The sequence below is a fragment of the Lycorma delicatula genome, chromosome 1 (assembly GCF_047948215.1).
Source record: "Lycorma delicatula isolate Av1 chromosome 1, ASM4794821v1, whole genome shotgun sequence".
Classification (NCBI taxonomy): domain Eukaryota; kingdom Metazoa; phylum Arthropoda; class Insecta; order Hemiptera; family Fulgoridae; genus Lycorma; species Lycorma delicatula.
The window spans coordinates 323,060,027-323,087,008 of NC_134455.1; the positions used below are offsets into that span (position 1 = coordinate 323,060,027).

The window sequence follows — 26,982 nt, forward strand, 5'->3', positions numbered from 1 at the left end:
CATACACTAAATAAATAAACATCAATCAATTTTCTAAGTGTATTGCACAGCTGAAAGCAATGTAAAACTACAGCTGTTCTTTTCCAACAAAATGTAGCTCTCTGCATTTTCATGTAAAAAAGATGGAGGTTTCTTCCTTGGTAAAATACTATGGAGGTAAATTAGTCCTCCGTTCGGATCTCCGTGTAGGGACTGCTAAGGAAGGAGTCACCAGAAAATTAAAAAATAACATTCTATGAGTCAGAGTGTGCAATGTTAAAAGTCTAAAAAAGGGTGGTAGGTTAGAAAATTTAAAAGTAGAAATGGGTAGGTTAAATGTAGATGTAGTAGGAATAGCGAGGTTTGGTGGGAAGAGGAAAACGACTTTTGTGAGGTGATTTTAGAATAATTAACTCAGCGTCAAATAAAGGGTAGGCAGGAGTAGGTTTCATAATGAACAAAAAGATAGGGAAGAGGGTATTTCAAAAAGCTTAGTGATAGAATCATTGTAAACAGGATAAAATCAAAACCTAAGCTGACAATTGTTTAAATCTATATGCATACAAGTGTCCATGATAATGGTGAGATAGTGTGTAACTGAAGAAATTGAAGAAGCAATTAAAGAAGGGGATGAAAATTTAATAATAGTTGGAGATTGGAATGCAAGCATTGGAAAAGGCAAGGAAGGAATATTGAGGGTGAATATGGGCTGGGCAAAAGGAATGAAAGGGGGGACCGACTTATTGAGTTTTGCACGAAGTATAATTTAGTAATTGTTAACATCCAGTTTAAAAATCATAATAGAAGAATATACACATAGAAAAAGCTAGAAGAGACTGCAAAGTATCAGATAAATCATATCAAGGTTAACCAAAGATTAAGAAATCAACTCATCGATTGCAAAGCATATCCAGGAGCAGACATTGATAGCGACCATAATTTAGTAGATTGGAGTTTAAAAACTTGAAGAAAAGGTGTCTGATGAATCTGTGGAATTTAGAGAAGCTTGAGGAAGAGGAGGTAAAGAGAATTTTTTAGGAGAACATTGCAAGAGGTCTGAGTAAAAAAGATTTGGTAGATATAGAAATGGAATGGGAGACATAGCAGCAAGACACAGCAGACATAGATAGCAACCATATTTTAGTGATAATGAAATGTAAATTGGAGTTTAAAAACCTAAAAAAAAGGTGTCTGATGAATCGGTGGAATTTAGAGAAACTTGAGGAAGAGGAGGTAATGAAGATTTTTGATGAGGACATCACAAGATGTCTGAGTAAAAGAGATAAGGTAAAAAATTGGGAGAATGTTAAAAAGGAAATTGTTAAATCAGCAGAAGCGTACTTAGGTGGAACAAAGAGAACTGGTAGAAAACCTTGGATTTCAGACGATATATTGCAGCTGATGGATGAACGTAGAAAGTAAAGTAATGCTAGCGATGAGGAAGGTAAAAAGAAACTATCAACAATTAAGAAATATTGTGAACAGGAAGTATAAATTAGCAAAAGAAGAATGAATTAAAAAAAGGTGTGCAGAAGTGAAAAAAGAAATGATCGTTGGTAAAATAGATGGAACATATAGGAAAGTTAGGGAGAATTTTGTGGTATATAAGTTGAAATCTAATAATGTGTTAAATAAAGATGGTACACAGAATTATAATACGAAAGAAAAGGTTAGGTGGAATATATTGAAGAGCTATATGGAGAAAGTGAATTAGAAAACTGGTGTTATAGAGGAAGTCAAAGAGGATAAAAAAGGAAATACAGTACTAAGATCTGAATTTAATAGAATAATAAAGGATTTCAATAGCAGAAAGGCTCCTGGGATAAACAGGATACCTGCAGAATTACTGTGCAGTGCAAGTGATACATAGATTATACAAACTGGTGTGTAATAATTACATAAAAGGGGAAATTCCATCACACTTATTCAAATTTAGGGTTCACGTATTTAGATAGAACAATTGCTAACATTTACACGAACCAAACTGCAACAGTATTAATCGAAGAGCATAAGAAAGAAGCCGTAATAAAAAAGGGAGTCTTGACAAGTATGTTACCTATCCTCGTTACTTTTTAATTTTTACATATAACTAGTAGTTAATGATGTTAAAAACCAATTTAGATTCGGAGTAACAGTACAAGGTGAAAAGATAAAGATTCTATGATTTGCTTATGATATAGTAATTCTAGCTGAGAGTAAAAAAAAGATTTAGAAGAAATAATGAATTGCATGGAAGAAAATTAAAACTGAAAACCAAAATTCTTCCCGATTACAATACTTCCTTGCATGAAGTGCAGGAAGTAAAAATAGAATGAGAAAATACTATGGAGGTAGAAGAATGTTGTTATTTGGGAAGTAGAATTACTAAAGATGGATGAAGCAGGAGCAATATAAAATGCAGAATGACACAGGTGAAATGAGCTTTCAGTCAGAAATATAATTTGTTTATATAAAAAATTAATTTAAACATTAGGAAAACATTTTTGAAAGTAGATGTTTGGAGCATAGCTTTATATGAAAGTGAAACTTGGACGATCTGAGTACCTGAGAAGAAAGATTAGAAGCTTTTGAAATGTGGTGCTATAGGAGATGGGTGGATAAAGTGAAGAATGAAGACGTGTTATGGCAAATTGATGAAGAAAGAAGCATTTGGAAAAATATAGCTAAAAGAAGAAACATACTTAAAAGCCACACATTAAGGCATCCCAGAACAGTCACTTTGATATTGGAGGGGCAGGTAAATGGGAAAAATTGTGCAAGTAGGCAACATTTGGAATATGTAAAGAAAACTGTTAGGAATGTAGGATGTAGAGGGCATACCAAAATGAAACAACTGGCACTAGATAGGGAATCTTGGAGAGCTGCATCAAATCAGTCAAATGATTGAAGACAAAAAAAATTGAATATACGTTTTCATTGTAGGTACTATTTTTACAATAATACTTGTTTCTATTATTCTATGTGTCCAGAAAAATGCATAAGTAAGTATAGTACTACCTAAGGAGTTCTCTTAAAAAGTAAACAGTTTTCAAAAGCTGACAAATACTGCACAATGACAAACATGTTCAATGTGTAACTAATGTAGTTTCCATTTTTCAAAGTGATCAGAATAAACAAGAAACACGAACTCTTGTAAATGGTGTCCTCAATTGTTTTACCACATAATCTTCATCTACAGGCAATCATTTTTTAGATTAGAAAAATTTTGACAATCTCCTCCTTGAAGAATTGCTGCATGCTCTTCAAATCAGTCTGACAGTTTGTTGAATGTCATTATCAGTGTACATACATTTTCTGTACAGAAATTACTTTAATTTCAGAAAAAATGAATCTCAGACAACACCAAATCGGGACTGCAAGATGGATGGTCATATATCTCCCACCAAAACTTTTGCAACTGTTCTTTGCTATGGTTTGAGCAATGTGAGAATGTCTGTTTTCATGGGTTAGGACTACTCCTCAATAACGTGACAGTTTATATAGTACACACTATAACTTTTTGAAGATTTTGCAGTACCTTTCTACAATGATGGTTTCTGCTCGAGACAGATAATTCATCAGAAGGATACCTTTCTGATCCCAAAATATGACAGTGAAGCATCTGAAATAATGTTCTCAAATGATCAGTCTTTGTGTAGAACAGACTGACGATTTCACTTGTAGGAGTGAATATCACTGGATTTCAGCAGGCTCAATACACTAATGTGAAACAGTAAATTTGGATCAATGATAAAAGCAACAGAAAACTAATTTAATCCAGCCTTTCTCTAGAAATCGAATATGAGATTAATTAATATTAATGAGATTAATTATTATTCTTCTGAACAACTGTTTTTAGGAGTGACTGGTGATTCAAATCAGGTCACCAATATCATACAGGGTGTCATAATCTTAAAATCAAATTAAGTCTTTTAAGGAAAGAAATAACAATAGTTTATTTTTCTAACATATTTAAGAGAACATTACATTCTGTACAAAACAATCTAATCTTTAGATTTTGTCAAATACTGCATGAAAAATTATTTTTACATCCCAGTAATTGCTAGTGTGCAATAAAAACAAAATTTACAAGTAATATTATAATATTATAACTAATATTATGCATGTGAATAAGCTTATATTGTTTGAACAATCTTTCACTAAACACTGGATAAGCCTGCTCTTAAATATAAACTATATTAAACAACAGACTATCAAATGATTCAAAATTTTTATTTAGTTTTAAATGAATCATAAACTAAGTAAAAATTAGATTAGATATTACATTACCAATAACGATAGATAAATATACAAGGATCAAGTAAAAACACAAAATATAATTTACCAGACATACAGTAGTATACCATAACTTCCCTAAAAACCATTACAAAATGTTGTTATTTAAGAAATAAATCACATTATATAAAACTTTGGAACTGAATTATACAACCTTCAAAAATAATATAAGCTTAAGAACAAATGTTAACGTTCATAAATGTGTATTATTTAAATTCAAAAGCATCTATGTATCCAGAAATTTGGTGGTTGATGTATTATGCAATCCAGATAGCTGTGAAAATAAAAATTCCTTATGGACTGAAGAATTACCGCTCGACTGACTTAAAACTAGAATATATAGAGCATGATAAAAGATAAACATTTTTTCTTTCTGTATACCCTTGTAGATCTGTTTATTTTTATATCCACTTAATTCAAGAAGAAGGATTTTCAAGCATTCAGTAACTGAAGGCCAATCATGCTTTAAAACAGCCTTCTTCAATTCTTTGTAGAAAATAAGATTATCAGTTTCATTCCATTCTTCATTTATTAATGATTCATAATCGTTCAGTACATATGAACATAATTTTTTCTTTTTATTAAAATTCTCACTTGACAACCTTGCTTCTTTCAATAATTCTTTTGCTTTTCTAATATTTTTCTTTGCCAAAACTGGAAACGACTTTTCTGACATACTGTCAAGTAATTTCTTTAATTAGTAATAACGATGCTGTATTTTTAAATATCAATAGTCTACGTTAAGTGTATGAAAATATATCAAACAAATTTTTTTGACTCATTCAAAATAACCTGCAAACATGAAAAGGCGTGTAAGAAAAAATAAAATTCTGTTCCAAAAATAGGACTGAACAAAATAACATACAATTACACAACTGAACAACAATAATTCATTTTAAAATATCCTGACATCTCTTTAAGTAAATGATTCACATTAAAAATCTTATTCACAACTTTTCCACAAATAAAAAGGAAAACATTTTTCATAAAATATCTACTAAGCTACTTTCACAAATATGAAAAATAATGAACGAAAATTGGGAAGCAACTTAATATTTAAAATGTTTAAATCTAATTCATTAAAAAATAAAAAGTTTCAATCATGTTCTAAGTGATTCATTGATGATCTCAAAATTCTATGAAAAGAAAATTTTACTCACAAATTTTTTCACGTAATTCTGTGATATTTAATGATACATTTATTTAAATTCTGTGTAAATAATACAAGAAAAGTTACGAGAAATGATACAATAAAATACCACCGTGGAATTTTTATGGGCAAGTATAAAAAATAATAGTTCCAGAATCAAGAACTGATTAAGACTTCCAAATATTACTAAAGACCAAGCTAAATATCTACTACTAAACAAAGATTCTCAAATCCGTCTGTATTAATTCTACATTTTCTTCACTATCTCAATATAAACAGTCATATATTAAAAAACCATTACATCCAAACAACAGTTCTGTACTACCTCTACCCATTGATTTGGACCAGGATCTACTTTTGGATAACTATCAAATAACTAATTTTCAAAATAATGTTGAAAGTAATAGTTTTAAATTGAATATAAGTGAAGTTTCTAAGACAATCAGTCAAACATGTCTAGTCAATAACATAACAAATAAAGTCAGTTTACATTAGTTTATAATGTAGCCATTTCTGATCATAATTCATTGGAATTCCTTATCTGATCAATCCCAATCCGGCAACAATTAATAAAATAAATAGAAATTTTAGTACCAACAGTATTAATAGATTTTTAAAAGTTTTACAGTGAAATAAATTTAATTATAATGAAGTGAAATAATTTAATAATAAATAATTATAATTATTATTTTATAATAATTTAATTATAAATTTAACTATAATAATTTTTTTAAAAGAAATTCGTAACATTTTTATTCAAAGTTTTCCTGTAAAACATATACAAAAAAAACCACAAAAAATCTTACTTGGGTTACTAAGGGAATTAGAATTTTGAGTATATTTAAATGAGAATTGTACAAAACGGTGAGACAGGGAATTAGAAGACATCAGATTATTATAAAAACTACAATAGAATTTTCAAATAAATCTGTTTATCAGGCTAAGAAACTACCTAACAGTAACTTTATAAACAATGTTAAATCTAAAAGTAAAGCTAAATGGCATGCAGTCAAGGACAAACAAAGATTAAATGTAAATTTAGGAAATTATATCAATGAAATGATTTTAGGCCAATAAACCATTTCAAACCCAAAAACCATTGTTGATCTTTTCAATAATGCATTTATTAATAAATGAGTCGATGAACTGCACGCTAAAAGTGATGAAAAAGAAGAAATGAAATTTTTTGATCAAGTTCAGGGTAATATTAAACTTAATAACAACTTGTGTTTAAGACCATTATTGAAAAGAAAGTAATTAATATTACAAATTCACTGCAAAATAAAAATTCAGTGGGTTGGGATGAAACACCCACAGCAATCATTAAGGGAAGTAAACATTTTATTGTTATTCCTTTAGTTAAAATTATCAATCAGTCCTTGACAATGGGTGTCTTACTGAATAATTTTAATTTTCAGTTATTAAATCTTTATATGTGAAGGGGGATAAAAGGTCTATAACCAATTACTGGCCACTTGCCGTTCTATCTAATTTTGCCACGACGTTTGAGAAATTAACAGAAAAACAGTTAAAATATTATTTTGAAAGGAATACGCTATTGGAGAAGCCTGGTCAAATGAGCAATTGTGGATAATTTCATAGTCTGTTTAGCAAAAGAAAGGATTGCTGAGGGTATATAGAGCCCCATTTGGATTTTGCTCTTACTTTTAATTTTGTTATTGTTCTGTTTGCAGTTATGTTTTAGTGTTATTGCGGTATTCATCTTTTTGTTTTGTGTTGTGTTTTAAACTCACTTATACTTATTTGGGTAGGTAGTTTAGTTCCTTCGTTGTCATTATAGTTTAGTCCATTCAGTCTTGTTTAAGACCTGGTTGATAAGTTTTGAGTTCTCCTTAGGTAGTAGTACACCGATGTAGATATTCCTGTGGCATTCACATTGGTGGCATACTGGCTGAGGCAAACTGAAATATGTCACATGTCAAGGTTTTGAAGACGACCTCCAGTAAAGCCCATGGAGGGATTGGTGGAGGGTGTCTTCCCCTATGGAGTCAGGATTGCCAGTCATGCATGGTTTTTGAAGGTCTCGCTCAACTGACTCAGCTTGATTGAGTATGGTAGAGACCATATACAGAGCCTTGGATGGGTCAGAATCAACAGCTGCCATATGCTGCAATTTGTCCAAGGGGTTTGACTGTGTCAGTCATGCTGTACTTAAAGATAAGTCATTAAATTAAAGGATGATTGTAATTCCTCACTTGTGGTTATCCTCTTACTTACAAAACAGAAAACAGAGAACTATACTTAACAATGGAGAAGATGTTTATGAATCAGAGAGGGCAAAAGTAGAATTTGGGGTCCCACAACATTCGATTTTAGGACTTCTTCTTTTTATTATTTACTTGAATGATCTCTCTTTTAACTCAAGAGTAAGATGGCTTTTATATGCTGATAATGCTTAAGCTATTACAAAAGATAACTCCAAACAAGACCTAAAAAATTCAGGAAAAGCATGGTTGTAAAATTGTACCAATGGTTTAAGTTGAATAATTTAATGCTCAATAAATCTAAAACAGGGCTAATATAATTTACAACTAATTCTAAAAATATTAATGATTTAGTGTAAATGTGGATGGTGAGAAGACTGCATCAGAGAAATCTGTAAAATTATTGGGGATTTGGTTTGGGGAAAGATTGCATTCAGGTCCTGGGTTCAAATAACGGTCAGGGATGGCATTTTTCATACGCTACAAAATTCCATTTCCATATCCCATGCACTATGGCAATATCAAGCCAAAAAAAAAAAAAAATATATATATATAAAAGGGATAAGATGCGTCATCAACATGATGTCTGAAATCATGACCATGACCAATTGATTTATCCAATACACAGGCTTCAACTGTATACATGGGTATCAAACTTTATAATAAGCTTATTAAAAGAATTAAGGACGTTACTTCTCTAGGACTGTTTAAAAAAAAATGTTAAAAGATTTAAGTTACAAGAAGCATATTACTCCATTCATGAGTATTTGAATGTTTAATAACTGTAATACCAATAAATGTGTAATAATTGTAATGTTTTATACGAAAACGTATATTTACTTATATTTTTATTGTATGTTCTTTTGTTTTTGGGATTTTACTTGAGACAGGTCATCTGTTTGAGCAGACATCAGCTAGCATCAAATGTTTTATAACAATACATATTATTACAACTATAGAAAAATAGTACAAATTAATTTCACACAAACAAAATTACTTCAACAACTGCAATGATGCAAATAAAAATACTAGAAAATATTGTTCAATATAACAAGTTGTACAATGTAATTAGTCTTCTTTTATATAATCTAAGGACTGATGCATCAATGAAATACAAGATGGTGTTAACAGCTGATATTTTGTACTGATAGCATTAATTCTTCTTTATTTTTATGTTACTAGTTTTTAATTTAAGAAAATTACTTTAAGAACTAAAATTACTTTAACTAAAATTATTAAAATTTTTACTAAAATTACTTTAAGAACTGATAGAATTTTTTGTGGGATATGTGTTGAAATTATTAAGTTATGTTGAAATTCATTCCCTGAATTAATGAACAAAAAATATTAGCTACAAGTAAGGTATGACAATAATAAATACCTCCGTATGTCCACTTGACTTCTCAACACAAACATTAACTATGTATTAAAGTTAAGGTTACAAAAATAACTCTCGATTTTACATCACAATTATTCAGACCAAGTTTTTTAAAATTGTTTACATTTAATCTACATCAAGAGTATTAGGTTTTTTATTTTATAGTAACTAATTCTGCACATCAATTTTAAGAAGAAAATTATTGAAATAATCAATGAAACAAAAAAAAAAATTATATTTAGAAATAATTACTTTCTTATACAAAGTAAAGGAACTATTGTGATTGTGAAATATTTCAGATTTCAACTGAAATATCCATTTTGACTAGTTTAGGCGTGACATCTTGCATAACGATTAGTCGTAGGATGTTGAAATTTTGGACTTGGGACTGTTGTAACATCTAGTTGTGCACCTCCCGTTTGGACTGCAATCAACTGAACCAAAAGTGTCCAAAATCCCCAAAAATTTGGATTTTTTCTTAACTGCAGTAATAAGCCCTCACTGAGAGCTTTTCAACAATATAAGTGGTACTTATTTTCAATGGTTCCAGAGTTACAACCAAATAAAATTTTAATGAAATATTTGGATCTTACAAGGCACATAGGTTCAAATCAGACTTCACCCCTTAATTTTTTAATTATTTTTTTTAAATTTAAATATATTTTTTTATTAAAACCTCTGTTGTAAAAAAAAATGTTTACTATAAATAATAATTCAATAATAACAATACAAAAAAGAGTATGAAAAAGTATCAGAAGTTATTAATGAAATAAAATGTTATGAACTTTTCTTTTTAAATAATGTGTATATGTAATTTAAGTAAGTCATCATCTGTGTCCACATCTTTTTTTTTTTTTATTATAATAAAAGCTACTTTCTTGTTTTCAATTATCTGATTACAAAGGAGGCAGTGTAATAGAAGTACATACTTTCATAAACAAGGTACTCTTCATTTCAATCCTTTGTGTGGCACTGAGTATACAATGATTTGAAAAACTTTTAAAAGCAGATTTTTAAGTTTTACTACTGCAATTCAACTGTACAAAAAATTAGACAGTATCTTACTCCATCTTCTTTTACACTAAACATTTTATTTACCATTTTTCATGTAAGCTCAGAATCTGTTTTTGATGAAAAATTTGTATCAGAAAATTAGAATTATCAGTATTATGATAAAAATTTCCCTCACTATTCAACTGTAGAGAGTATATACAATTAAAAACATTGTTGTACAGAGAAAGGATACATATTGTTTTCTAGCCTCTCCATACTTTCTAATGGTGTGGCATTTATTTTTTCATTTTGCCAACTAACAGGTTGACACCCGGTTACAATTATTTTCTCCTACTTTTACTTGAATCACAAGAAACTAATTTCATAGCATACACAAAATGTCAAGCCTGCTTGGGATATGAATCTAGAACCTTCCAGATGAAAAGTAAAGATCCTAATATTCTGCCTCATAGATCAGCATCCGGGGTACAAAAGCAATAGTTATAATTTATTTCTTTAAGAGTAATATAAACAGCTTGTCTCTGTAGTGAACAATGTGTCACTTGTAAGACTGAATAGTACCAATAATTTAGTGTACTCAGCACACTGATATGTAATGTAATCATACATGAAAAAATATCTTTACAACACATTTGCTCAAGTAAGACAGGTAGATGCTTGTTTTCTTTTTATTGCTATACCAAATTTTAGGAGCAACTCTCTAGTTGCTCCTAAAATTTGGCACAGGTCTCTACCTGTGTTAGGTCACCTTGAGCCATTATGGTTATAATCCCTAACTTATATACATTATAATTTTCCAAACATATTTACGTTTTCATTTGAATTGTTAACAACATTGTTGTTTTACACACAGAAATATTTGAACTAAGGGAAATGGAAGAATTATAACACAACCAGTGGCACAAGCATGTAGCACTGCAGTTCATCCATGAGTAGAAGCAAGGATACACCTTACTTGTGATTTCACATAAATGAACACTGTATAACAAACAGTAACAGATTTTTAACAATTAAGGACAAAATAAAACTTTTAAAAAATGTTTGCTTTGGCATGAAATTTAAGAAACTAAAGAGTTCCAAGTGTGGTTTTTTTTTAAACTAAGAGTTGAAAGGTCAAAAAATCAGTTTTTCATGAATGACTCAAAAACTGTAAATTCTAGTAATCCTTGAATTTTTTATGAAAAATATATTTCATTTCTGACAAAACCTTTTTTGGAATGATTTCTATAATCAGAACTGACTAAGCTGTAACCCTGTGAAGTAAAACTCTCTTTGAAAAGGCCACACTTTTTAGTTCATTTTACACAAATAACATTTTAACAATGCCTCTGATCAAAAACTTTTCACATAAAATTTCTAGGGCTTTCAATGTTTGCCAATTTCCTTTTTAACTTCACTGTGTGTGACTGGAAAATGAAAAATATAAAAAAGATGCCCTCAATATTCATAAAATAATTTTCTTTCTGAGTTCACTCACTCATTATTAATAAGTTAATTTTATGAACTTTTTTTTAGGGTTTTAATAAGAAACACTAAGGTGTGTATGTGTGTATATAATATATATTATATTACACACACACATACACACCTTTGTGTTTATATATATATATAATATAATATATTATATTATATAATTATATAATATATATATATATATATATATATTTATATATATATATAATTTATATATATACATTACCTCAAAAAATTAATTTTTAGGCTAATTTTATTGCATTAACAGGTTAATGTCTGTATTCTTGAGGTTCATGTTTTAAGGGGGCGAACAGTCAATAACTATACAAATTTTCAATAAAATGTCATAAATACTGAAAGTTGAATAATTTTATAGTACAAGTAATTTTTATACAGAAAAAAGGAGTGTATGAAATAACTATGTAGGTGCATAAATTATTTTGAATGAAAAATTGATAAAATATGAAATAATATTTTATTAGAAAAATTCTACAACTTTGATTTACTGTGTTAGCTAAATTCCTTATTACTTTCTTTTCTGTTGCATTTCACTGTGTTTGTTTTACATTTGTTTATGTTCAAATTGAATTTATCAACTGGCAATAAATTCACTCAATTCATAACTTCTAACTTGTTCCATGTTCAACCAAAATGATATCACCTTGATACACATATTTTATAATTGGGTCAACACTATCTCATCTAATTTTTTTTTTAGCTTTTTTTTTATTACTTCTTCCATGCAGAAACTAAAAAACGATGGAGATATTTACAGCCTTTCAACCTTAAATCTCATTCCTTTCTATACTGATCCTGCAGCTCTCCCATACTTTCTATTCAAATAACTACCTGTAATTACTAGTAAAAATGATAAATAACTTGAGACAACTGTTTCTCAAATACAAATGCTTTTAATGAAAAACCAGTTCAGTCTTTATTTGGAGAACTTCAACCTAATTATTTTATTTAATAATTTAGGAATGTGAGATGTTACTCTGAATATGATAATTTGTACAGTTATCTGATCCTGCTTTCTTTGAATAAAAAATGTTGAATCTAAAGGGTAATTCTGTCTGGTAAATGTTTTTGACTAATTTATAAAGGCTAATCAATCCAAGTTTATCCAAAAATCATGGTAATTCTGATAATACATAACACATCATGTTGCCTTATTCTTCTTTAAATCTTTCAAATTCAGATTGAAGTGTATCACTCAATGATCTACTTCTTCTCCACCACTAACATCTAACAATTCTCCTCAGATAGTACTTCGATATCTTCCTCCCATCTCTTACCTATCTTCTTTGCATAAAGCCAAGTAGTATGGACTTAAACAATCATCAGAATTTTTTCATGGCATGCATAAAGGGTATTTACTGTAAATAGATATTTTAGTTATGATGTCTCTAGATGGTACCAAAATATTACACCTGTAAAATTATGACAAATATTTTACTTCCTGTTTAAATGGAAGAATTTTTAGACAGCATATAGACATACTGCAGCAGATAACATACAAAAAAACATACATCCACTCAAAAACAAACATTTTCAATTACAGCAAGAGTAGTTTAATCCATTTATTTTATTCATTCTGAGTATTGAAATTATTCTGAATATTAACTTTCATTTCTAGTACTATCTATTTAACCAACTTAATGAAAAAAAAAATAGTCCTAACAAGAAGTTAAGTTTCAGATTTTTTTTTTCAGTTATTTGACTGGTTTGATGCAGCTCTCCAAGATTCCCTATCTAGCACTAGTCGTTTCATTTCAGTACACCCCCTACATCCTGCATCCCTAACAATTTGTTTTACATATTCTAAACGTTGCCTGCCTGCACAATTGTTTCCTTTAACCCTCTTTATTATTAACCCTCTGTCCCTCCAATATTAAAGCAACTATTCCAGGATGCCTTAATATGTGGCCTGTAAGTCTGTCTCTTCTTTTACCTATATTTTTTCAAATGCTTCTTTCTTCACCAATTTGCCACAACATCTCTTCATTTGTCACATCATCCACCCACCTGATTTTTAACATTCTCCTGTAGCACCACATTTCAAAAGCTTCTAATCTTTTCTTCTCAGGTACTCCAATCGTCCAAGTTTCACTTCCATATAAAGCTGCGCTCAAAACATATACTTTCAAAAATATTTTTTTGATGTTTAAATTAATTTTTGATGTAAGCAAATTATATTTCTGACTGAAAGCTCATTTCCCCTGTGTCATTCGGCATTTTATATTGCTCCTGCTTCATCCATCTTTAGAAATTCTACTTCCTAAATAACAAAATTCTCCATAAATTTTTCTCTTGCTATTTCTACATTCAGTGGTCCATCTTCATTATTTTTACATTTCATTACTTTCATATTGTTTTTGTTTATTTTCATGCCGTAGTTCTTGCGTAGGACTTCATCCATGCCATTCATTGTTTCTTCTAAATCTTTTTTACTCTAAGCTAGAATTACTATATCATAAGCAAATCATAGAAACTTTATCTTTTCACCTTGTACTGTTACTCCAAATCTAAATTATTTTTTAACATCATTAACTACTAGTTCTATGTAAAAATAAAAAGTAACGAGGATAGGTAACATACATGTTAAGACACCCTTTGTTATTTACGGCTTCTTTCTTATGTTCTTCAATTATTACTGTTGCTGTTTGGTTCCGGTAAATGTTAGCACTTGTTCTTCTATCTCTGTATTTGAACCCTAATTTTTTTTAAATGCTGAACATTTTATTACAATCTACGTTATAAAATGCCTTTTCTTGGTCTATAAATGTCAAGTATGTTGGTTTGTTTTTCTTTAATCTTCCTTCTACTATTAATCTGAGTGCTAAAATTGCTTCCCTCGTCCCTATACTTTTCCTGAAACCAAATTGGTCTTCTCCTAACACTTCCTCCACTCTCCTCTCAATACTTCTGTACAGAATTCTAGTTAAAATTTTTGATGCATGACTAGTTAAGCTAATTGTTCTATATTCTTCACATTTATCTGCTCCTGCTTTCTGTGGTATCATGACTATAACACTCTTTTTGAAGTCTAATGGAACTTCCCCTTTTTTATAAATATTACACACCAGTTTGTATAATCTATCAATCGCTTCCTCACCTGCACTGTGCAGTAATTCTGCAGGTATTCAGTCTATTCCAGGAGCCTTTCTGCCATTCAGATCTTTTAATCCTCTCTTAAATTCAGATCTCAGTATTGTTTCTCCCATTTCATCCTGTTCGACTTCCTCTTCTTCCTCTATAACACCATTTTCTAATTCATTTCCTCCGTATAACTCTTCAATATATTCCACCCACCTATCGACTTTGCCTTTCATACTATAAATCAGTGTACCATCTTTGTTTAACACATTATTAGATTTTCATTTATGTACCCCAAAATTTTTCTTAACTTTCCTGTAAGCTCCATCTATTTTACCACTGTTCATTTCCGTTTCTTAACACTTTTCTTTAATCCACTCTTCTTTCGCTAGTTTGCATTTCCTGTTATAATATTTCTTAATTGTCGAGTTTCAGATAAGCATTTATAGATTGTAGAGGGTTTGAAATGTATAATATTATGAATGCACAATAATTAAAAGATATATCCTGAATAATTTGGTCAAAATTATCATAATATTAAAAATTTTTTAAATCTGAAGATTATTATTGTGAAATCTAACAGTAACTGTCAAAAAAAGAAAAATGAGTCAAAAAAAAATGTTTGGAGTTATCGATCTATAGTTTAGAGGCTACATAAAACATTTTATTAGGATTTTGCAATTGAAATTCTTTAAAATGCAATGGGAAAATAAATTATTGCATCACAATTATCAATGTAGGATAAGTTAGCTAAGAGGAGAAACAGTAAGTTTATGACGCAAGTATAATGTTGTAAAATACTGCAATGCTGTTCATTTATGGTTATTCAATATAAAAATTAGCTCAGGCCATACTAACAAAGGATATTGTGTGCATAACAGTATGTCCATATTGTTTGTTATTTGATCAATCATCTGGTTCATGCTTACATAAAAAAAATTAAATTATAAACTAAATTTTATATAAAATCAATTAAAAAAGAAAATAAAATATTGTAATTGAAACAAATTTTTTTTTCAGAAACAAAACTTCCTCCCCTTGTCGCTGCGGCACATTGATGCAACTGCCCAGTCATGAGTTGTGCTGTAATAAGTGAACACGTGTTTGTGTCTCTCGTCACAGAAATGAAACCGCAAAATATTGCGCAACGGTACGTCATTTCTTTTTGCGTTAAATTGGGTGAAAACGTGACGACAACTTATGGTAAACTTCAGAAGGCTTTTGGAGAGGAGGTTATGTCAAGAGCTCAAGTTTCTTGGTGGCATAAAATTTTTAGTGAAGGCAGAACAAATGTTGAAGATGAAGACCGCAGTGGACGACCATCAACCTCACGGACAGATGTCAACTTGACCAGAGTGCGTGAAATCATATGATCTGATCGAAGATTATCTGTGAAAATGATTGCAGAAGAACTCAACATCAATCGAAAAAAACGGTTCGTCTAATATTTACTGAAGATCATGGTATGAGAAAGATTTGTGCAAAAATGGTCCCCAAAAATCTCACACAACAACAGCAAGAAACACGGAAAAATGTGGCAGCCGATCTGTTAGAGCAAACGGAAATCATTCCAGATTTGTTGAGGCATGTTATCACTGGTGATGAAGGTTGGTTTTTTCAATACGATCCAGACAAAACGCCAAAGTTTGCAATGGTGCTCAAAGGGATCACCCAGACCAAAAAAAGCTCGCATATCAAAGTCAAAAGTGAAATGCATACTTGTGTGCTTCTTCGATTCCAAGGGAATTGTTCATAAAGAGTGTGCCTCCCGGACAAACAGATAACCAATATTTCTACAAAGAAATTTTATAAAGACTTCGTAAACGAGTTCTTCGTGTCCGTGCCAACATTGCTGATGATTGGATTCTGCATCACGATAATGCGCCATCCCATACTGCTCTGTCAGTACAGCAATTTTTAACCTCAAAACAAATTTCAGTACTACCACAGCCACATTATTCACCAGATATCGCTCCGTGCGACTTTTTTCTATTTCCAAGAGTCAAATGGCGGTAAAGGGACACCATTTTCAAACAACACAAGATGTCCAAAAAGCTGTGACAAGGGTCTTGGTGGATATTACAGAAGATGAGTTCCAGAAATGTTACCATCAATGGCAGAAGCGCTGGAGTAAGTGTGTGCAATCAGAGAGGAACTACTTTGAAGGAGACAACATTAAACATGACCAAAACGGTAAGCAACATTTTTTTCACATCTGTCTCATTACTTTATTGTCGCACCTCGTATGCTTATATGATTAAAAAGATGATGCATGTTATAAGTTCTCTATCTTCCATTGATTTATAATGAGAATACTTCCACATACGTATGAATCTGAGAAATTAGAAAATAAAAATGAGCATAAAATAAATATAATTTGTTTGATTAAAATTAAATATACAGAATATCCCATGAAGAAACAGAGAAACCTTCAGATTAATTTCTATTGGTGAAAATAATGAAAAAGGTTTATATAAATACAGATCTGCAAACACTTTGTTTTTCAAATTACTGCAAGTGAAAGATTTTGCTCGGATTTCAGCTCTTCTAATAAAAAGAAGCCCTACTGTAATTTTTGGAACCCAAATTAAGTAGTAAAGTTGGCAATTTCTCATGTAATTTGAATTGGGAAATAGGATTAAACAGGCCCAAAACTGCAACTCCAGTAGTTTTTTAAATATCTCATGTAAAACACAAAATTTGGCGTTGAAAAACAAGTTTTTTTTAGGCTTGTAGTACAATAGCTTTGTTAAATTACTAATAAATGCGAACGATTTAGTAACAAAGCTTGTAGAGAATTTAATTATGAGAAAATTAAAGTAAATATAGCCAATATATAGTAAATAAAAAATTAGTATTTTATTGAAGCAAAAGGGACAAAACATCATATTATTCTTTCTGTATCTAATAAACACTCTTTTTAAAAACAAAAATACTAATTATTGAAAATAATTTTAAAAGAAATATAAGATTTATAAAACAATATTTTATCTGTGTACATTCAATAATTTACACAGGTATAAGAAAATAATTACATAAAAAACCAAATTGAAATGTATGTTACTTCAGAAACACTATATTTAAAGACGTTATTGTATAGGTTGGCAATCCTAACAGCTGGTCAACAAAGAAAATTGTGAACTTTGTTTGGATCTGTTGACATAAATTATCAAGAAGAAAATTTTTGTGTTATCATACAATGTAAAAATGCATCAATTTTCTAACAAGGATATGTAGATATAATTTTTGTTTATGGATTTTCTAATTGAAATTCTGAAGCCGTTCAACATGAAAATCAGGAGAGATTTCCTGGATGGCGGATTCCAAATACAAAACCTTTTCTTCGGTGTATAAGCATTTTTAATGAAAGGGTCATTTCCAACAGTTTCATTTTCTGTTGAACGCCAAGTAAATCATTTTGTTAATGATGAACATCATGTGATTCAGCAAATTCAGTGTAGTCAGGCACTAATACTAGGTGAATTTCATGTTCCACTGGTTGGTCAAAACAAAGTGTAGTAACGTCTACAGAAAGAAAATCTTTATCCTTTTCGCTTGCAGAAGGTTCAAAATTTGCAACCGACAGATTACCCCTAGCGGTTAAAGATCTGTCATTGGCTTCTAGACAATGCTGATAAGGTAAATTCAATTTTATTTAGTGATAAAACCACTTTTATGAGAAGTCTTCAATTATAAAATAGTCATTTACAGATAATCCTCATGGTACTGCGGAAACTAGCTTCCAACATAGATCTCACATTGATGTTTGGTATGGCATTATTTATGACAAAATTCTAGGACCATCTGTTTTCAATAAAAACGTTACAGGAGATTCACATATTCATTTCTTGAAAAATAATTTGCTGACTCTTTTGGAGGATGTACCTTGACAAACTAGGTTGCAAATGATTTCCCAGTATGATGGTGAAATGCCACATTTTCCTTTAATACCTAAAAATCACTTGAATGCTAATTTCTTAAACTGGATTGGCCTGGTGGCCTAATCGATTGGCCACCACGATCACCTGACTTAACGCTACTAGATTACTTCATTTAAGGCCATATGTATTCTTTAGTATTAACAAGAAGTTAATACTAAAGAAGACTTACTCATTAAAATATGAAATGCTATTGAATTTATATGAAACAATCCTTAGGTGATATGGAAGGCCAACGGAAATAATTTATATCAGGAAGAGTGCTATGTACATTGTGAAAGAGGAAATTTCGAACAATTACTGTAACTGACTTTGTACCCACTTATCATTTCATGTAGTTTATTTTTTTGTTATGCTATATTAAGAATAATGTTTATTAGGTACAGAAAGGATAATACAATTATCTGGCTATTTTTCGTCTGTTTTTCTTCAATAAAAAATCTGATGTGAACACCATATGACTTCCTTGTACGCCTATTAAATTATATATACACATTTTTTGCTGTGCTTCATTTAAACTTATTTCATTTGAACATGAGATATGATCATCCAATTCTTTAATAAACTATGCAGTTACACAACTGCTGAAATATTAGTTTTTATTAACATCAAATATTTATAAAATTATTAATTCAACAAAAATTATTAATTATTAATTCAAAAATTCCTTAATTACTTGTATTATTAGATAAGTATTATTCGTATCTTCACAAGTTGGTGATTAACAACAGTTTTAAATTTGTGGTGTGTAAAATAAATAAAATTTAATAATTAAACTATTCTGTTTAGTGAACTCCGGTATACTGGTTACAAATGTTAATTTTGACCTTACAGTGTAAAATATTCAGTTTTTATTATTGGATTATTTGGTGAATAATCAAAAATGAAAAAGAAACAACAAAAAAATATATCTAAAAAAACAACAAGAGGATGAATATGAAGAGAAAGAAAATGTTAACAAGAGAAGAATAAAAAAAATTAAGAAATTATAAAAATAAAGAGAAAGAAAACATTAAGATCAAGGAAAGAATAAAAAGATTAAGAGGGGATGATGAATATAAAGAGAGAAAATTTGAAAACTAGAAAACGTGTACACAAATTAAGATCAGAAGAATTACATCAAATCAAGGAGCGATTGAATGATTGGCCACAAAAAACAAATAAACGAAATGATCAATTTTGACTTAGGGAAAATATTGTCAGACAATATCAGAGGAGTAATAAACTGAAGATAAGAATTTTTTGCAATTTATTAAAGATCAGGCACGTATGCCTCAGTGTATATGTTGTTCTTATGAGAGTCTATTTTTCAGTCACTCTTAACTTTAATGTAGATAGAATTCAACAGAAATTCCAGAATAATTAAATAAAAAATAAACAGAAATTAAACTAGAAAATCCAAAAATAATATATTATAATTTTCAATTAATATTACATAATCAGATGTTTCACCAAATCTATTACATATACACATATGTAATAATGCCTTTAAATTACATATACACTTTTTTAAAAGTATATAAAATTTTATTTCACTAATAACTTCTGGTTTTTTCATATTATTTTTTTTAGTTATTATTGAATTATTTTTTTGTAAAAATGTTATTACAAACACAGGTTAATAATTATTAATAAATAAATACATTTAAATTTTAAAAAGTTAAACAAAAGGAGATGAAGTCCGATTCGAACCAATTCTTTTGTAAGATCCAAATATTTCATTAATTACAATAGCATTTGGCTGCAACTCTGGAACCACTGAAAATAAGTACCACCCACTTATATATTGTTGAGAAGCTTTCAATGAGGGCTAACTGCAGTTAAGAAAAAGTCCAAAATTCAAATTTTTTGAACACTGTTGGTTCAGCTGATTGCAATCAAAAGAGGAGGTGAACAACTAAACTGTTACTAGTCCTAAATCCAAAATTCCAACTTCCTACGGCTAATCGTTTTTGAGTTATGCAAGATACATACATACATAGAGACGTCATGCCAAAACTAGTCAAAATGGATTCAGGGATGGTCAAAATGGATATTTCTGTTGAAATCTGAAAACCAACATTTTTCATGATCACAATACTTCCTGTAAAAACTGATTTTTATTGGCAGTATTTACATTAATTCTCTACAGAATTAAATTTTCTACAAGTTTTGTTACTAAATCTTCTGTGCATTTAATAGTCATTTAACAAAGCTATTGTACTAAAAACCTAAAAAAAAAAAAAAAAAAAAAGTTTCGTGTTTTCCATTGGATATCTTGAAATTATACAATTCTGGGATCTGTTTTGTCCTACTTCCCACCTCAAATTACATAAGAAATCACCACCAACTTTACTCTTTAATTTGGGTCCCAAATATTACAGTTGAGTTTCTTTTTTTAGAACAGCTGAAAACCGAGCAAAATCTTTTGCTAACTGAAACTGAAAACAAGTGTTTCAGACCTATGTTTATATGAATTTTTTCCATTATTTTTACCAGTAGAACATATCCTGAAAGTTTTTCTGTTTCTTCATGGGGCACCTGAATCATAAAATGCCAGAAAACAAATGCATGCAATTTATTTGTCAACATGTTTTGTTGTTTACTGTTTAGTGTCTCCTGTTTGAAATATTTTATTAAAAACCGATGCTTTAAGGACTGGAGGATTGTAAAACTATCCATTCTTTAGACCTGTTTGTTAATAGGAGTTTTAATGTATCATCTAATTTAAAAATATATTGCTGAAAACTCTATGAAACAATTCAAAATAAGGAAAAAGACATTACAAATAAAAATAGATATAGTTTTACAAAATCTAAAATTTAATTTTTCATAAATACAGTATCATTTCTCAACATACAAACGATGTCAGCATATGTCTGCAATCAACATAATTTTCTGCCTGCCATCAGAAATCATATAATTTTTATTTCTCATTTTATAATGAATATGTTAATCTTTTCATTAAGGTATTGTGATTATTATTATATCAGCCAGTTTGTCTATATAACAACCCCAGCCTTAAGCAAAACATGAATTACTAGAAATTGATCAATTTATACAAAATATTTTACATGACAAACGTTATAAGCAAAAACTTAGCCGTTTCCTACTCTATGTTTTTGAGATGATAACATGCATTTAGACAGACAATTAAAAATATATACTGCCAGTATTAATGCTCAAAATCAGTAACACAACTGGCAACATACGTACATGTCATGATAGGGCATTGTTTTTGTGATATTGATGAGCAATATTCACAACCACTGCCATATGACTGTGGATTGCAAAGACAGATCTTGTCAGTATGATTACACCAATGGACTGGTATAATGAAAAGAATAAAGATGGATGATAATGTTCTAATCATTGCAGCATAACTGTGCTAATAAGAAAATAAAAATTAAAAAAAAACAAAATATGTTCTCACTCAAGTAAACACGATAAAATAAATCTTTTAAGAGTGAAATAAATTTAGATAATTACCTTATTTAAAAAAAAAAAAATTATTTTGATGTCTAATTTAATAGCAGTAGTGTGCAACTATATTTGTTTATATTTTGATCTCTGTAATACATTTCCTCTAATTCTGGGAGTAACTGAATTATTGAAATGCATTCATGAAGTTAAATATCTTCTCATTTTTCCATGAACAAATTGCTTCAAAAATGAAAAGGAAGTAAAAGTATAGAGCAAAATAAATTTACATAAAATTACGAATAAATCATGCGTAATAAGAGATCTAATCAAACAATAATAGACGCAAGGTTGTGCAAAGCTTGTATGGAAGATAGTCAGAAAGGTCTTTGATAAATTTTGAGAGAGGGAGAGAGAGGTATAAATTCTCTTCTGCACTTCTGAAGGAGATGGAAAAGGATGCAGCTAAGTCATTTTATGTGATGTGAGGTAGCCCAATAATAGACAATTACTGGCCACATGCTGCATTGTGCAAAAGAATTACCATAAATATTGCTGCATCATTACCAGACACAGGCCAGCTATATCAATTACAACACAAGTAATCAATCACAAGCACTGCCCATCTAAATATATAAAGCTTAAATTTGAATAGGGTTGAGACCAACCTATCCTATGAGTCTAGTTATAATCGGATAGGCTATAACAGACAAGCAATGCCTAAGTGGACACCTGGACTTTCAGTAATTATATCATGTTAAAAATTACTTAGCATTTATCCCAATTAATTAACATGTTGAAAATATAACAAACTGTAGTGTGAAAATAGATCAAGCTAAATGTATAGCCAAAATTATTCCAACTATTTTCACCAACAGTAGCCAAAAATTTTCTTGAACATGGCACTGAGAACAACTTACAAGTCTGCACACTAGGCATTGTATATGATTACTTCTATATTAAATTAAACATGTTGACAAAAAACTAACAAAAATATCACTTAGTCTGTGCTAATGTTAAAAAGCATTCTTTGAATGCAGTCTGACAATATATTTGCCCTACACACTTACTATTTTTCATCATCCAATTGTATCTACACTCACATCCATGTCAAAAGATAGAATATACTGTTCATTAAATTATGGTTTACAATTTACATCACAAGCAAATTTTATTAAAACTGGTACTGCTGTTATAACGATAAAAATAATTAACTTACAAAAATATAAAATGGGATACCAATACAGTCTTTTTGCATCAAACTTTTATTTAATTATCAAGACTTTACTAATGAGAATACATACACAAAAGTTTAATTTTATATACATAAATTTCAGTAATTACTAATTATTTTAAAGATCCATATTATACTAATTGCAAACTTCATCATAATTTTTTTAAGGTACATGGCAGGAGGGATCAAGGAAAAATCAACATGATCACTACCTCAAAAAACAGATGTTTAGAGAAAGAATGGTTAAAACAAGGAAATATTTGTTACTTTCATAATTGGAATAACTACATGAAGGGTTGGGTTAGCTTAGGGTTTCGCCTGGTCTCTTGGACATGGATGTAATAAATGAAAAAGAATGATTTCAAAAAAATCCTTTTTTATGGCAATGAAGTTTCTTACGGAACCACAGACTTTATTAGTCCTCAAGAAGCATAATACTGAGCAAAAGGGATTGAATATCCCTAGGGATTTTTGATTTTACTTTATAAAATGGCTAAAGGTTGTAAAGCCAAAAAGCTTTTTTAAATTTTTTTACAGGTAATTTTTAAAAAGAACAGTTCCAATTTTACGGTAAGTAAATGTTTTTTAATTGAGGGAGGTTGAGAGCCATAATTTTTTGGAAGCTATAAGGTATAAACATATTTTTATCAATTTCCATTAACGGTGCATGCAGAATAAATGTCCTTGGCGACAGCATGCCTCTTGAAAATCTGTTTCTTAATTGATTTTCTTGTGAGTTGACACATTGAAAACAAAAAATTAGTTTGAAAATTACAAAATCTCAAGTTTTGTTAATAGTTCTACTAATAGTTCAGTTGGAACCCACTGGGGGAAAAACGTTTTGTTCCTGTGGACATACATTTTTCAAATTTTTCTGAAAGATGAGACACATTTTGAAAAGTGAAAGCAGAGGAAATATTTCATCATTTCAATATCTTTTATCTAAGAAGAGCTAGGAGACTAGAGATCATTGGAAGGTAGCGGATGGGGTACTGAATAATTATTTTTAATGTTAAAATGTATTTTGAAAATAATAAATCTTTGTATCCAAATATTTAAATTTTTGTTAATTGAAGAGACTACAGAGAAAGAATGAACGGCATATGAAGTCCTACCCAAGAACTGTCGCATGAAAATAAACAAGTACAAAACAAAAAAAATGAAATGTAGTAGAAATAACAAAGATGGACCACTGAATGTGAAAATAGGAGGAGAAAAGATTATGGAGCTAGAAGAATTTTGTTATTTGGGAAAAAGAATTACTAAAGATGGACAAAGCAGGAGCGATATAAAATGCCGAATAGCACAAGCGAAATGAGCCTTCAGTCAGAAATATAATTTGTTTACATCAAAAATTAATTTAAATGTCAGGAAAAGATTTTTGAAAGTATATGTTTGGAGCGTCGCATTATATGGAAGTGAAACTTCTCTTATCTCTGATATCCAAGGTTTTCTACCAGTTCTCTTTGTTCCACCTAAGTTCGCTTCTGCTGATTTAAGAATTTCCTTTTTAACATTCTCCCATTCCATTTCTATATTTTCTACCAAATCTTTTTTACTCAGACCTCTTACAATGTTCTCCTAAAAAATCCTCTTTACCTCCTCTTCCTCAAGCTTCTCTAAATTCCACAGATTCATCAGACACCTTTTTTTTAGGTTTTTAAACTCCAATTTACATTTCATTATCACTAAAATATGGTTGCTATCTATGTCTGCTCCTGGATATGCTTTGCAATCGATGAGTTGATTTCTAAATCTTTGCTTAACCTTGATATGGTTTATCTGATACCTTGCAGTATTGCTCGGCTTTTTCCACGTGTATATTCTTTTATTATGAATTTCATTCAATCTGAGTGTTGGCAATTACTAAATTACATATCATGCAAAACTCAATAAGTTGGTCCTCTCTTTAATTCCTTTTACCTAGCCCGTATTCATCCAGAATATTTCCTTTCTTGCACTTTCCAATGCTTGTATTCCAATCTCCAACTATTATTAAATTTTCATCCCCTTCTTTAATTGCTTTGTCAATCTCTTCATATACACACTATCTCATCTTCATCATGGACACTTGTAGGCATATAGATGTTAACAGTTGTCGGCTTAGGTTTTGATTTTATTCTGTTTACAATGATTTTATCACTAAGCTTTTTGAAATACTCTACTCTCTTCCCTATCTTCTTGTTCATTACGAAACCTACTCCTGCCTGTCCTTTATTTGACTTAATTATTCAAAAATCACCACACCAAAAGTTATTTTACTCTTCTCTCTGAGCCTCGCTAACTCCTACTACTTCTACATTTAACCTAACCATTTTCGTTTTTAAATTTGCTAACCTACTAATCTTTTTTAGACTTCTAACACTGCAAACTCTGACTAATAGAATGTTATTTTTTAATTTTCTGGTGACCCCTTTCCTTAGTAGTCTCCACCCAGAGATTCAAACAGGGGACTAGTTTACCTCTGGAATATTTTACCAAGGAGCGCCTCCATCTTTGTTACATAAAAATGAAGAGAGCTACTTTTTCTTGGAAAAAAAAACAGCTGTAGTTTTCCACTGCTTTCATCTGCACAGTACTGAGTGATATTGATATGACTGTTTAAGTCCTCCTGACCTGTGCCCTAACAACTACTATAAGAGCTGGTGCCCTCTTTCAGGAATCATTCATTAGTCTGGCTCTCTACAGATACCTCTCCGATATGGTTGCATGTTCAGTCCAGCTATTCTGCATCACTGAGCACTCAAGCCCTCTCATCATCGGCAAGGTCTCATGATTCATAGAGGGAGGTATTATAATCCAAAAATACACAAGTAATTTTTTATAATTTAGGTTTAAGGAAACTATAAAATATTATTCTTTTTTTTTTTTGTTTAACCTCCAGGGCCACCATTAGGTACTGCTTCAGAGGATGAAAAATATTACTTAATGAGGATGAAAATAACTACCTACATTACTGATTAACTTGATACTGCAGTCACGTGTCAAGAGTGGTGTCATTAAAATGATTAATATCATTTTAAATTACTTTCAACAAATAATATTAACAGAACACATGATACAAATTTAATATCTTTAATTTTATATTTTAAGTAAGAATTTCCAGTTTCTTCCATAAGATTTGTAAAAATCAAGGAATATTCTTACAAGGTATAATGTATATGTTTCTACACTTTATTTTACAGAAGTTGTTCAGGAAAGAATAGAAAATGGACATTTTTATAATAAAAAAAAGGAAACTATCAATTCAATACAATTTAAGGATAATAAGTTGTAGCAGCTTTGTATTAGTTTATGTATTTAAGCTTTGTTATAATATAAGTTTACTTTATTTACCCTTCTATGTTTGATGTTTCAAAATATAAACAAAAAGTTCATAATTATTAACATAGTTGAATGATAGATCAACAAATACTAATGGAATTTGTGTCCATTCTGCCCAGATTATCTTTATAATTAATTATTATAATAATTAAACCATTAATGTTTTCATAACAACTTTATTTGAAATAGATAAATTACATCAACCTATTCAAGCTAACACTTCTACTACATATAATAATAATAATAATTTCTTTATTTCTTTCACTTTTACAGAATTAATAATTAATGGAGTAATCCTAATACTAATTATAATATAACTTAACTTAATCATACTTAATTTAACATTGTTTTATAATACAATTTAATATTTATTACTTAACTGAATTATACTTAATTTATATTATTTGTAAAAGATGAAAGATTAGGTGTCTACAAGGGTCTTTTGCCCGTTTTGTGGCATACGAATCATTAGTTTTAAAATTATCTAAATTAAAAAA

General features: G+C 29.8%; 1 protein-coding gene across 2 annotated transcripts in view; it reads right to left on the reverse strand.

The window, feature by feature from the left end:
* Sac1 (phosphatidylinositol-3-phosphatase SAC1) overlaps positions 1 to 26,982 on the reverse strand; it is a 108,890-nt gene that overhangs the window by 81,478 nt on the left and 430 nt on the right. The window lies entirely within an intron of this gene.